The following is a 13,587-nucleotide window of genomic DNA, read 5'->3' on the forward strand; positions in this document are numbered from 1 at the left end:
ATAGGTTTTTATTTAATAGGTGAAATTGTATTTTAAATGAAAAAATCGACTTAAGAGTGCAAATTTAAGAATTTTAAAGTATATTTTTTCAAATCTTTAATAAAATAAAGAATTTATAGAAAAAATTGAGATACAATTATGTTAAATATTAAGATATATAACATCGAATGCTTTTTATAATCAATAATATAATATACGTGGTTGGGTGCAAATTTCTTTAATATACTATAATGGATGTATCAAAATGATTTGATGCATTGTAACCAGTAATGAAACATCACTATCATAAATTATGACTACATATCATGTTGATAAAGTTATGACAAATTTATTGTGTAGGTGTAGGTTGACACATACACAACGTAATGTGATGGTCCAATAAAACCATACAATAATGAGTGACCTGACTCCACACTTGTCAATGGGGAAAACGCTGGTCAATTTCTTGGTATGCTCTCATTTTTTACCACGATCCGACAACAACGCAGGAATCTCTCAGATCTGATATAAAACGGAGCCGTTTATGAATGAAGGAAAATACGTTCGACGACTGTGTTCGTCTTTTGGAAATTGAAACAATGGACGCTGAGAGAGCTGGTCACCAGGGCTTCAAGACGGCCGGTTTCCTGTTCCATCCCGATTGCGTCTGCGAAGGGGGTTTCTTCGTCCAGGGTTCCAATCCCATTCGCTCCGCTGAATACCATCCCGGCGAAGGGTATCGACGGGGACAACTGCAAACATTGTCCGACCTTCATCAAGAACGGGCAGCCAGTAATGGGAGCGGCAGCCCTACGTATTTTGATTGGTCAGTAGCAGCCTCGGCTTCGGAGGGGAGCCACAAAACAGTAGTAATAATCTGGGTAGCTGGCCTAAAATGGAGGCTGGTCTATCCAGTGGGGCTCGGGCTGAAACTGTTTCTAATGTTCTCTTGTCGAATCTTTCAGTTCTTCAGCAGAAAGCTCAACAGCTAGAGGCATTCGTTCAGGAAGGTCGCCATGATCACCAAGGCTCGGTTTCAGGATTTATTTTGTCAATCTTGTATGAACTTATCGTTACCGCTGCATCTCTGTTGCTCTCGGTCCAGATATGAGAAAGTGCGAATCTGGCACCGGCAGATTTTCCACCACAGTCAGACCCCGGCGGCTCTCTTGTGATTCAAGCCGACAACGGGGCGCAGCCGCTAGGGTTAGGGTTTTGGAAACAAACACACCATAATGGAGCGAGCGTTGTAGCGTTTCGTGGTTTCCAGAAACCCTAACCCTAGCGGCGGCGCCCCGTTGTCGGACATCAGAGCGGCGGGAGAGGAAGAAGAAGCTATCACTGGTAACAGGAATCCCAAAATCATAGAGGTAAACGAGACTGATATTCTGACAGAGCACGCGCATTTCTGTGAGATGTGTGGGAAGTGTTTCAGGCGTGAGGCCAATGTTCGAATGCACATGCGAGCCCACGGAGACGAATATAAGACGAACCAGGTGCTGATGTCCAAGCCTCTCGCGGCTGCTTCTTCTTGTTCCCCGGCGGCAAGCAGGTATTCGTGTCCATCCGAGAGATGCAGGAAGAACAAGAATCACCGCAATTTCAAGCTCCTCAAATCGATAACTTCACTGAGGAACCATTACAAGCGTAGCCACTGCCCGAAGATATATACATGCCAGAAATGTGACAAGCAGTTCTCTATTGTGGGAGACCTCAAAACGTATGGAAAGCACTGCGGGCACAGCCTGTGGCATTGCTCCTGTGGCACTACGTTCACACGGAAAGACAAGCTCTTGAGCCACGTTGCATTGTGCCAAGGCCACAAGCCCCTCCTTCTTGACCATGAATTGGTCCTTCCTCCTGCGCCCAAACGAGACAAAGCGCCAGCAACGGCCGCCCAACGACGGCATGGTCTTCTGGCTACGGCAACAATACAAATCACACCGAATTCGCAGCAGCAGATTTAGCAGGTCTTTCTAACGATAAAATTCAGGGCTATGAGGATGTGATTCAGAAGAGCCATGGCCAAAACGAAGTGACTCTGGAGAGTCGATTAACGGACTCCGTCTTTTGGGTGAATTCTTAAGGGAAGTTTGTCGATTGTTGTAAATCATGTAGATGCAATTTTCTTCTGTTTTTGACTGTTTGTTTCTTATCATCTGAATGCAATTTTTTTTGGTTTTCAACTGTCTCTCATTTAAATATGCTCAAATGTATGTGGGGAAGACAGCTTCTCATTTGCCATAGAATGCGATCATGAGAAAGCAATCTGTTATTAGGAAATTAAACAATTGTGTCGTGGTCCTTTTTGATGCAATCAGTGAGCTCCCTGCCCATTCTTCACTGTGGAGCTACTCCATCCGTTTGTATTAGTCTTGTGGGACTTTTAATGGAGGAATTCATTGGCATATAGCCCATAAACTGTCGTCCCATTTGTGGATCGTCTCTTTTGAGATTGTAGCATATATGTACAGGCAAATAGATTAATCTGGTTACAGATACTGTATACATTCAATTTTCGGTAGATTAATCCATGTTTTAAACATATATGATATAGCCTATTTTTATGGTGGAATATAGTAATGATGTTAAGTCCCAAGATACGATTTATATTGACTTTATATTAGATTAAGCTGTTTTTAAAGCAAATTTACATATATGGATCAAAAGTAACCAGCACAATTTTGCTTTGTATGGATTTTTCCAAGAGCTAGAGTGGCATCAATAAATTTTTTTACAAAATCGAATTTAACAGGTATATGTTTTTTGTTATTATAATAAGAGAGGTTCCTTATCAAATGAATACCATTTTGACTATCAGAAAATACTTTCACCTTGTTGTGCATCCTTCCAAACTCACATAGTAAACCTTTTAACCAAATTGCCTCTTTGCAACCATGTGAGACTCCTATGTATTTTGCGTCAGTAGTGGATAAAGTAACTATGTTCTGAACATTTCACTTCCAACTAACACTTTGCTTGGAAGAGTAAAAACATATCCAGAAGTGGATCTCCTCTCATCCATGTCACGGAAAAATATGAATCAACATAACCACGGATTGAATCACCTACCTTTATAAGTCATACAGTAATAACTTGTGCCCTTAAGATACCGAAGCACCCATTTCACTGCTCCCTAATGCTCTTTACATAGATTTGCCATGTATGTACTCACAACACCAATTGCATGTGAAATATGTGGCCTTGTACTAACCATCACATACATTAGGCATCCTACTACATTAGCCTATGGTACACTAGACATATACTCCTTTTCTTCATCACTACTAGGAAACAAACATTAAGAAAGCTTGAAAAGGGAAGCTAAAAGGATTTGAACACGTTTCACATTATTCATGCTGAATCTCAGAGGTATTTTCTCCACATACTTTCGTTTTGATGACCATAACTTACCATTTTTCTTATCTCTGTGTATCTCCATTCCCAAGATTTATTTTTCTCCTCCAAGATTCTTCATTTCAAAAGTCCTAGTCAACTGAGCCTTTAACTTGTTTAACTCAACCATGCTTTTTCTTGCTACAGTCATATCATCAACATATAACACCAAAATGATGAATATGCTATTTTCTGAGGTTTGAAAGTAAAGACAATGATCATGCACACTTATCGTAAAATTGTAGTTCATCATGAGGGAATCAAACTTCTTGTACCATTGCATGGCAGACTACTTCAAGCCACACAATCACTTCTTGAGTTTTCAAACAAAAGTGTTGTTGTGATTTTGAATAAACCCTTCTCGTTGTTCCATATATATATCGTCATGTAAATCACCATGTAAGAATGTTGTTTTAACATCTAGCTTCTCTAACTCTAGATCAAGTAATGCAACTAATGCTAACACAACTCTAATTGAATCAAGTGTAAAAACTGGTGAAAAAATTTCATGGAAATCAATACCTTTCTTTTGAAAATATCCTTTTGCAACGAGTATTTCTTTGTACTTCTCAAGAATATCATCAACCGCTTTTTTCAATTTGTAAACCCACTTGCAACCAACAATTTTCCTATCCTTAGGAAGTTTCACCACATCCCATGTGTTATTTCTTTGTAAGGCATACACTTCCTCTTTCATTGATACTTTCAATTTATCACTGTCAAATACTTCCATTGATTCTTGATAACAACTAGGTTCTCCATCATTAGCAATAAAAGAAACAAGTGTAGTAAAACCATCATACCTTTTAGGAAAAGATCTCATTCATGTAGACCTTCGTAAAATTTGTTGTGGTATTTCCTTAGTTTCCTCAGAAATTTTTATATCCTAATCTACTTCAGTAAGAGTTTGTTCATGAACATCTTCATGATCCTACTCCCTTAAAAATGATTGAGTTTCCAATTGAACTTGATCAATCTCTCATACTTTTTCATGTTTCATTTCGCCATCTCCATCTGAATTCATGAGCGATGTTTCACCAAATAAGACATCTCTGTTAATCATGATTTTGTGGGTAGTAGGATCCCACAATCTATATCCCTTAACTCCATCACCATATCCAACAAAGGATAGTATTTTTTTTTTTTTGATCTAACTTAATACACTGATTCTTTGGAATAAGAGCATAGACATCGCAACCAAAAACTTTAAGATTTGAATAATCACAAGGTTGAACTATCCATACCGGTTCTAAGATCTTACAGTTAATTGCAGTTGATGGTGAAAAATTTACCAGATAGCACACTATAAGAACTGCTTCTTCCTACAATTCCTACTGCAACTTGGCATTATTATGCATACTCCTTGCTCTCTCCAGAATATTCCTATTCATGCTTTCAACAACACCATTTTATTGAGGAGTATAAATTGTGGTTTTATGTCTTTCAATCCAAGCTTCCATGCAATAATTTTCAAATTCCTTTGAAGTAAAATGAGTTAGATTGTGAGTTCTCAAACACTTAATTTATTTTCTAATGCTCTTTCCAACCAAATCTCTATACTTCTTAAAAGAATCAAATACATCATCTTTTCTTTTCAGTAACTAGATCCACACCTTTCTAGAGTAATCATCTATACATGTTACAAAATATGAAGATCCTCCAAAAGATACTTTAATAGATGGTCACAAAATATTTGAATGGATGTATTCAAGGATACCTTTACTAAAATGTTTCCCTACTTTGAATTTATATCAAGATTTCTTTCCATAATTGCAATGCTCACAAAAATTCAAATTCAGAGATTTCAACCATGGAAGTAACTTATGATCAACCAATACCTTCAACCCCTTTTCACTCATATGACCTAAACATTGATGCCATAAACTAGTAGAGTCACTTGCACCTTCACAAAACATAGCATATCTCTCGAGCTATGTGTTTAGGATAATATTTTTCTCCCATTTTGCTAATATATTTAGCATATTTATCATTGGGAGTTTTAGGAGAAACATTAGGCCTAGGTCTACCTTGTGGACTTATCCACTAATAACTCTTTATAATTTGGAAACAATTCTCTAATACTGAAGTGAACTTTCCCAAATATTCCTCATGTAATCCTTTATTACATTAATAAAAGAAAATTTAATTAAAAACTATGATAGTTCAAATCTTGGCTTCACTAGACAATACGTTCAACATTAGTTCAATAGTATAAAAGTAGTCATGTGATGAAAAGAGAAACAAAGGGGTGTCACAACAACCGTGGTACATTTTCCCTTGATTTTTGGTAATGTGAAAATATTGTGTATTATAAATGAGTATTTTTTTATGTAATGGCATGAAGAGTGGAACCACATAGTCATGAAATAAGAGGGAATAGAAAAGATAAACCAAGGTGGGGTTAGCCAACACCTTTCATTAATTTTATGGTGCAAATAATAAGAAAAGGAAGAGGAAGATTCCAAGAGGAACTAAATAGGAAACCTTGAGAAATTATAAACATATTTATATAGTAATGATGGGGTTGGATTTTCCTCTTGAGAAAGCACATGAAAGGTGTTGGAAAGACCTACAAAATGGAGGGAATGAAATTCATTAGGAAGATAATTTATGGCCATTTTTTCGGTGCGACACACACCCTAAACATATTTGCTAACTCTTGAATTTTGGAGCCTACTGTGGATCTTGTGATCACTCACTCCATAGTGACTTTTTTCTTAGTTAATGCTTTGCTAAGTCTTTGAGCTTGCTTCTTGATCATATGTTTCAAAGTCACCTCCTCGAACATGCTCAGTTTTCAACAAGTTCATGAGAACACTCTTTCACGCAAGCTTGTATAGGCATAGCACAATTGTGCATGATGATAAACCCATGTCGATATTTAGTGTGTTCTTTCATTCATAGTCTCGCACTTTTGGTTTTCAATGAGTTGTTGTTTCGGTGAGTTCTCTGAACTGTCGCTTTTGCGCACCTTCACTTTCACAAGTGTCACTTTCATGTTTTTGACTATTCCATTTACTTTATGTCATTCTAATTTTTGTCATTTTCATGTTATCTTGGCTTTAGCATGTGTTGTTTTCACATTCATTTTCATATCATAAGTATTGTTCGCACTTTTCTCTCTATATAGAAAATGTTGTCTTTTGGCATGGGAAGTGTCGCTTATCCTAAAAAGTGGATTTTTGGCTTGTTTCAAAGGATATATTTGGTGTCTATGAGGCCTTCTGGTCATTTAAATATGTTTGACACTCATTCCCAATGTTTTATGCAATGTCACACAAGTGTCATCAATGTTGTCACAAGTGTACCTTTAGTGTCATACTTGGGGAAAACCATCACAATGTCATCGCATTGAGGGATGTATGTTGTTCATGTTTTCTCAATAGTGATCAATGTTGTATCTTTATTTTTCTGTGTGTGACCATGCTTAAGTGAAATTTTCTAGACTTAGCCTCATCCAGAAAATTTCACTCCTGCACAACTTGACCTCACTCAACCTTCTTCAATTGCACATTACATGTTATTGATTATCAATCCCTAACCTTTCCTCTTGGAATTTTTCATTTCATAATCATAGAGGCCATATTTGACCCTTGAACTCCAGAACTACATAATTTTTTCCTCTGAGTAAGCCTTAACTGCACACTGCATAGTGTCAAGCCTCAACCTTCTAGTCTAGCACCTTGAATTGCACGACTCTACAATACTTGAGACTGTTCTCCCCCTCGAAATTTCTATTAGAAAAATTAAAGCCTCAAGACTCAACCTTGAGCCCTTAAACTCCTTAATTGTGCAATCTCTGAGCCTATTCTCTTGTCTGAGCTACGCATTGGACAACTTCAAGCCTCATGCTTGACCTCCTAAGTTACCCAACTGTACAATAACCTACCCAGGCCCTCAAAAATGCACACTGTGTAGTATCAAGCCTCAAGCCTCCATCTTGACCCATTGAGTGCCTTGACTGGGCATTCCCTCTCGTCAGGCCTTTAGAACCATGCATTGTGTAGTCTGAAGGCTCAAGCCTCCATCTTGAGTCCTTGCGTTCCTCAACTATGAAATCCCTTTACCATGGCCATCCTGAACTTTGCATTGCACAATATCGAGCCTCAGTCTTGGACCTTGACCTCTGAAATTGCACAGCCTCCGAGTAATTCACTCAATATTTCATGAGTTTCATCCCTACTAAGTGATTTCATGAATAATCTTAGGCTGGGGGTTTATCAAAATAATGTCATCTTGTCATGAATGGTTTTCAGTCACAAGTATTCTATTATGTCATCATAGGATGGTGATAAATTAGATGTACAAGGTGACCATGCTATAAGATTCTATGGTCACTGTAAAGACAAGTTGCTCCATCAACAAAAGAGAAAGGGACATCATTTTGCAATAACATCTGAAGACCAAGACCAGATTGGAGACTGCTTATCTTCAATTCATGAGGAGGAGGAAGAAGAAGAGCATGTTTGACCTTTCAAGGAGACAGAAAGGAAGAAACAACAAAGAGTGACCTGACACTTCCATGTCGTCATGCATTATATGTCACCAGTGTCATGTCATGTCATGTCATTAGTCATCATCTACAACATAATTTTATGGAATATGTAATTCAACATTGGAAAATGTATAATTGTAAAATTCGAAGTCCAAGAGTCATCCATGTAATATGAAAAGTCATGTAGGAAGTCAAAGTGTCATGGAGAAGCCCAACAGTCATGTGGGTATACCAAGAGTCACAAAGGAGGTGAATGGTCACCTCATTTGTTATATATATGCCCTCATTTTACAAGGAAATGAATTTCACATTGGTTTCTCCCATAAGACATGAAAGAGACAAAGTTAATACTTTTGAGGAGAAATTCATGGCTTCATTTCTCTATTATTGGAGCTAGTGCTGCTCATTGTATTCATGTATATTGGGACTTTTACTTAGAGATGTTTTCATGTCTATATTGTGAATATTTGTAAGATTGTTCTGTGAGTATTTATGGTTCATGCTTTCTTTCACCTATATTAAAGTATTTTAACTAAAGTATTATTAATTATCTAACTAAAAATGTGTTGTAAAGGTTGTAATAATCGCCACATCTATGTGGACTATTCTTCTTAATGTTAGGATGTTATATTTTCACTTTTGTGCACCTCTAATAGGGTGGTACTATTAAATTTCTCTTATAGGCTTACCTTTCCTCCCTCTAGAACATAAGAAGCTTGATACACATGCAACCGAATATTCACCAGGTACACTTAATTTATTTTTACAAAGGAACATACATGGTTCTCTCTCTTTCCAATAGCTAAACGCAAGCAAAATCTATAAGAATAGATGGAAATTGGGTCGATATTGTAGATGGGGCTCTAATTTCAAATGGTGTGAGGTCTAGTGGATGTATTTCCAACACTGTCGATTAATGGTGCTAGAAGGAGGGCCGAGATTACAAGCTGTGCTTTCTGAATTTATTTTGAATCTCTTATCATAAATGGCTCATCCTCAAATCATACTCTTGGGTTGTTTTTCCAACCTACCCCCTGGTAAAATTTTAATCCCTGATGAGCCTCTTTATCACTAGTCTCAATTCAAGTTTGATGGTGAGGATTGAACATCCATAAGTGAGAACATTTCTAATTTTCTTGAATTTTGTGAATATTATGAAATTAATGATGAAGCTTTTGTTTGTGTGGCTTTCTTCCTCACCCTTGAAAGTCTTGTCAATCGATGGTTTCATACCTTACCATCTGATTCCATCAATTCTTTTGATCATTTTGTGAATGAGCTTTATCAATACATTGATAGGTATGATTAGCAAGATGTTCTTAAAAGAATTAATTAGCTAAGAATGAAGCCTAATGAATTTGTTGAGGATTTCTCTCATCGATTATTCCATCTTTGTTATGAATTTCCCGAAGAAGACATTGATTAGGATTGATTTAGGAAAAAGTTTGTGCATTTATTTCACATCTCTTTTCATAGTAAATTTGAACCTCATGTTATTCATACTTCCCCAAATCTCGTAAATCATTAGACACCACTAATTTCAGAGAAAGAATATATGATTCCTTTTGTTCATTTTCCTCCACTCTTTTAGTTCTGATGTGTGTGTCTCCTTGCAATGATGTCAAAGTTGGTAAGTCTGAAAATTGAATTCCTAATCCATCTCTTCATCCTCCTCCCGCTTTTCATGATTCATATCTAATAAGAGAAACCACGGAATGGCTCATGGAGCCTAGGGTGAAGGCTAATCCTTCCATTCCTCAAGATGATATTGGCACTCTTAACATCAATATTAAATTTGTTCCATTGAATGTGTTACTTCTTCAAGGAACACCTGTAATCCCCTATCATCTACATGTCATAATTCTGTGTATCATGATCTGCTTGATCAATCTGCTCCACCAAGTAGTCCTTCATGCTCTCCTAATTTTTGAGTTGCTGGTTCAAATTGCGATCAGATACAAGGAAGTCACTGATTTTGTGAACATACTTTTGATATATATTCCTTTTTGAAATACCCCCATGTTAAGATGATGCACTTCCATTCTTGGATGATGTTCAATCTGCTAATATCGGTAGTGAATCAAATTCAATCAAATATTCAAATCAATCTGTAGCCCCAAGAAATATTCATTCTGATGAGGATGACTCCGACAATATGTATGATGATGGATGCCCATGTGCACCATTTAATCTTCTATTTCTCAAGAAGATTTCAATTTAGAACATTTTAATGTAAATAAAGAATATGATTCGATCAAAGGATATGTTCTTATCAAAACTTCCTCTTCATCTCACTATCCCTAGTGCTCAACTGTTTACAATTCATCTATTTGCAATGGAGATGTTTCAAGCTTTTGAATTTCTTCATCCAATGAGTTAACATCTAAATTGGCACAAAGTGGTTAGGATATCCATGATGAAAGAGAAAACAATAAAATCATCGAGTATCCTTTCAATCCCTCATCATCTCTTATTTTACATAAAGGAAATTCTTCAAATTTGCTTGCTCAACAAATTTCCTTGATTCATTCATCTTCAAATTTGCGATCAAAAGAATATTTCACCTTGAATAATATGGTTGTTGAAGTTGTAAAATCTGATGAAATGAGTGACATATATGGCTTCTATCCGGTTAGTAGTTGTCTTATTGAAATCAGAGGTAGTGGTTATCCTCGCATTGCACACAATCTGCTTCAATATTCAAAATGTGATTTTACAATCCTTGAAAGTTTCAGAAATTGTGAGGGAGTCAAGGCACTTTAATATCCGTTGATGGTTATGTCAGGATATCATGAGTCTCATAAGGCCCCCAAACTAAGTCATATCCTCTTTCGCTCAGGAAATATTTCTCTTTGCATGACTTCATTGAATGTAAATTGATTCTTTAAATATGTTCAGTATTATCGATGTAGTTTTCTAAGCCTTAAATATTTTATTTCTGATTGGATTTGTGAATGTTCCTTAGTTGATTCACCTTCATGAATATCTCTTATTTCACACTCAATTTTGGAATGTTTATTCTCTCATATAATCATGGAATGATGAAGTTGATCATTTGAAAAATCATCTTTGTTTGAAGCAATCGTGCCTATCAGATTCATTTTTTAATACTCATCTCTTGGTTTTATTACAAAGTTATATTGTGAGTATCTCCCTTCATCACACCTGAAATCCTCCTGAGTGATAAAGAATACACGAGTTATCTGCAAAATCAAATTCTTCTTCACTCATCATATCTTGATTGGTTTCATGTGTTTTCTATACTAGAATTCATTTTCACTTCTTTCGATTATTATGATGGTAGTGCAATATGTTGCTGGTTACGAGGAAATGAGTTTTCATATCTATCCTGTGAGGAAGATGATTGATTTTTTTAAGGAACTTGTAAATATTTTCAAACTGATGCATATTTGATATGGGAATATCATGCCATAAACTGCCCATTTGATCATAATATTAATTGTCAATCATTTTATCAGTTTCTCACCAGTGTACCCAATGACAGATATTTTAAATCCTTTGATATTCATGGTTTAACATTTCATCCTTCAAGTACTTGTCAAATAGTTGAGGCACTTCATCCTTCATTGATGGTCATGTCAGATCCTCATTGCCTTGACAAGTCATTTGAATATGACTAGATCAATTGTCTCTCACAATATTCACATCCTCACCCCGTGTTGCTAATTAAAAATTTATCTTTCCAAATATTTCAAGGCCTCGAGATGACTATTTTGTAGTTTATCATCCAATCGGTGAATGGTTGGAGAAATCCTACTTGGTAAGTGTTGAGTCTTGAAAATTTCATTCATTTCCATTACACTTTCACTATTATGTCCATTATATCACCTCCATTTCACTACTCTGTCACCACATTCATCCCACTTTCATTATCATTGGGCCACCTTTATGTTTTTCCAATATTTATTATTTCTAAGCCCTTTAAGTGAATTTGTGGTTAAACATTAGAAAATAATGTGCATATTCTTATACCTAACAAATGGGTTGAGGTTGTTGACATGTGTAGGTTGAAAGGAGGCTTCTAGAAGACACTTATGTGGCACTCTAAGGCCAAATTCGAATTTGAGTGGAAAGAATCATGGGATCATGAGGATATGTGTCACATCTCCTAATTGTATTGTAACTCTAAGAAGACATGTGTCTTATCAGTTCCTATTTTGATTAGGACTCTAGAGGTAGAGGGAGAGATTCATGGATTCTCATTAATGAGATGGCTCTCATATTTTTGTATAAATAGGAGATCTCTCTCCTTCATTTGTTAGTCCTCTTTAGCTTAGAGTTTGGAGTTCTTAAGTCTTTTTAGCTTTTGATGGCTTTTGAAAGCTTTGGAGAGCTTTGTTGTACTTTGTAATTTTGAAGAATTTGAATAAAGCTTTGATGTTCTCAACATGGAAGGAGATGTGAAGTAGATGTCATGGAGCACATTAGAATGTAAGGTAGAGTAGATTTCATTTTGTAAGTTTTCTTTGATTTCATTATGTCATTTGATTTCTTTCAAGTTCATAGATTAGATTTTTCATTCATGCAATTTTAATTCATGCAAGTGTGTTCAACCGGTTGATTGTAGGTTAGTAATGCACATAGCTTTTTAATGACTAATGACATGACGAAATCATCTTGTCCTTCTGCTGATTTATTTTTTTGAGTTCTAATTCCATCATTGTTATTTCAATCAGTTTTGTTTTGCTCATTTACTTTCCTGCAATTTAGATATCATATCGCTTAACTTGTTCATGATTGCTTCCCATAAGGTAGATTGAGCTGAAGGGTAAAGGATCAGAAGAGTTGAAGTAGTGTGATTAGTTTCCTTTATGCAATTTAATTTCTTGCAATTTAGATATCATATTGCTTAACTTGCTCATGATTGCTTCCCATAAGGTAGATTGAGCTGAAGGGTAAAGGATCAGAAGAGTTGAAGTAGTGTGATTAGTTTCCTTTATGCAATTTAATTTCTTACAATTTAGATATCATATTGCTTAACTTGTTCATGATTGCTTCCCATAAGGTAGATGGAGCTGAAGGGTAAAGGATCAGAAGAGTTGAAGTAGTGTGATGAATTAGTTGCTTTGCTTTCAGTCTTTGAGTTGCTTTAAGTTCAGTTTTTACTTTCTTTTTCATACAGCAACAATGATACTAGGTTTCATAGTCACTAGCTCATTGATTGGTTTTTGCATTCCATTTTGATTGAAGTAGCTGCATATTTACTCAAGTACTAATTCCACCAATAACATGTTTTGAGATCTTTTGAAGTGCTAAAGTTTTGAGAGTTACCATTAGTGACTTAGGCCTTATGCCTTGTCTTGAAATCTCTATCCATACTTGTCCTTTAAAAGTATTCTTAAGACCTTAGAATAGGATTTCCATTTGCATTAGACACTTTAGGAAACCAACAAAAACAAAACCCCAAAACAAAATAAAATCTATAAAACAACGAAGTAAGAAAAAGGTTAACTAAGCACATATGGTGCACCACACTTCATCAGTTTACGATACCCAGATTGATAATTTATGTAGAGCAATTTAAGACATTAAATTGACTAGACACTTTGGCGCCATTGCCGGGGAAGTGTAATTAGGAGACCTTATTTCTTACATCTAAAAGAAAAATTAACAATTCTTGAGTATTCTCTCCTCCTGCACTTTGTGTTATTTAAAGGATCAGAAAAAAGATTGTTATATATATATATATATATATA

At 35.9% G+C, this 13,587-nt stretch overlaps 1 pseudogene; it reads left to right on the top strand.

Annotated features, from left to right (window-relative positions):
• Positions 1-527: 527 nt before the first annotated feature.
• LOC149255183 (zinc finger protein STOP1 homolog) overlaps positions 528-13,587 on the top strand; it is a 48,918-nt pseudogene continuing 35,858 nt past the window's right edge.

Source organism: Pinus tabuliformis, chromosome 7 (assembly GCF_031772625.1).
Source record: "Pinus tabuliformis cultivar Carrire ecotype Pingquan chromosome 7, CPIR1, whole genome shotgun sequence".
Lineage (NCBI taxonomy): Eukaryota > Viridiplantae > Streptophyta > Pinopsida > Pinales > Pinaceae > Pinus > Pinus tabuliformis.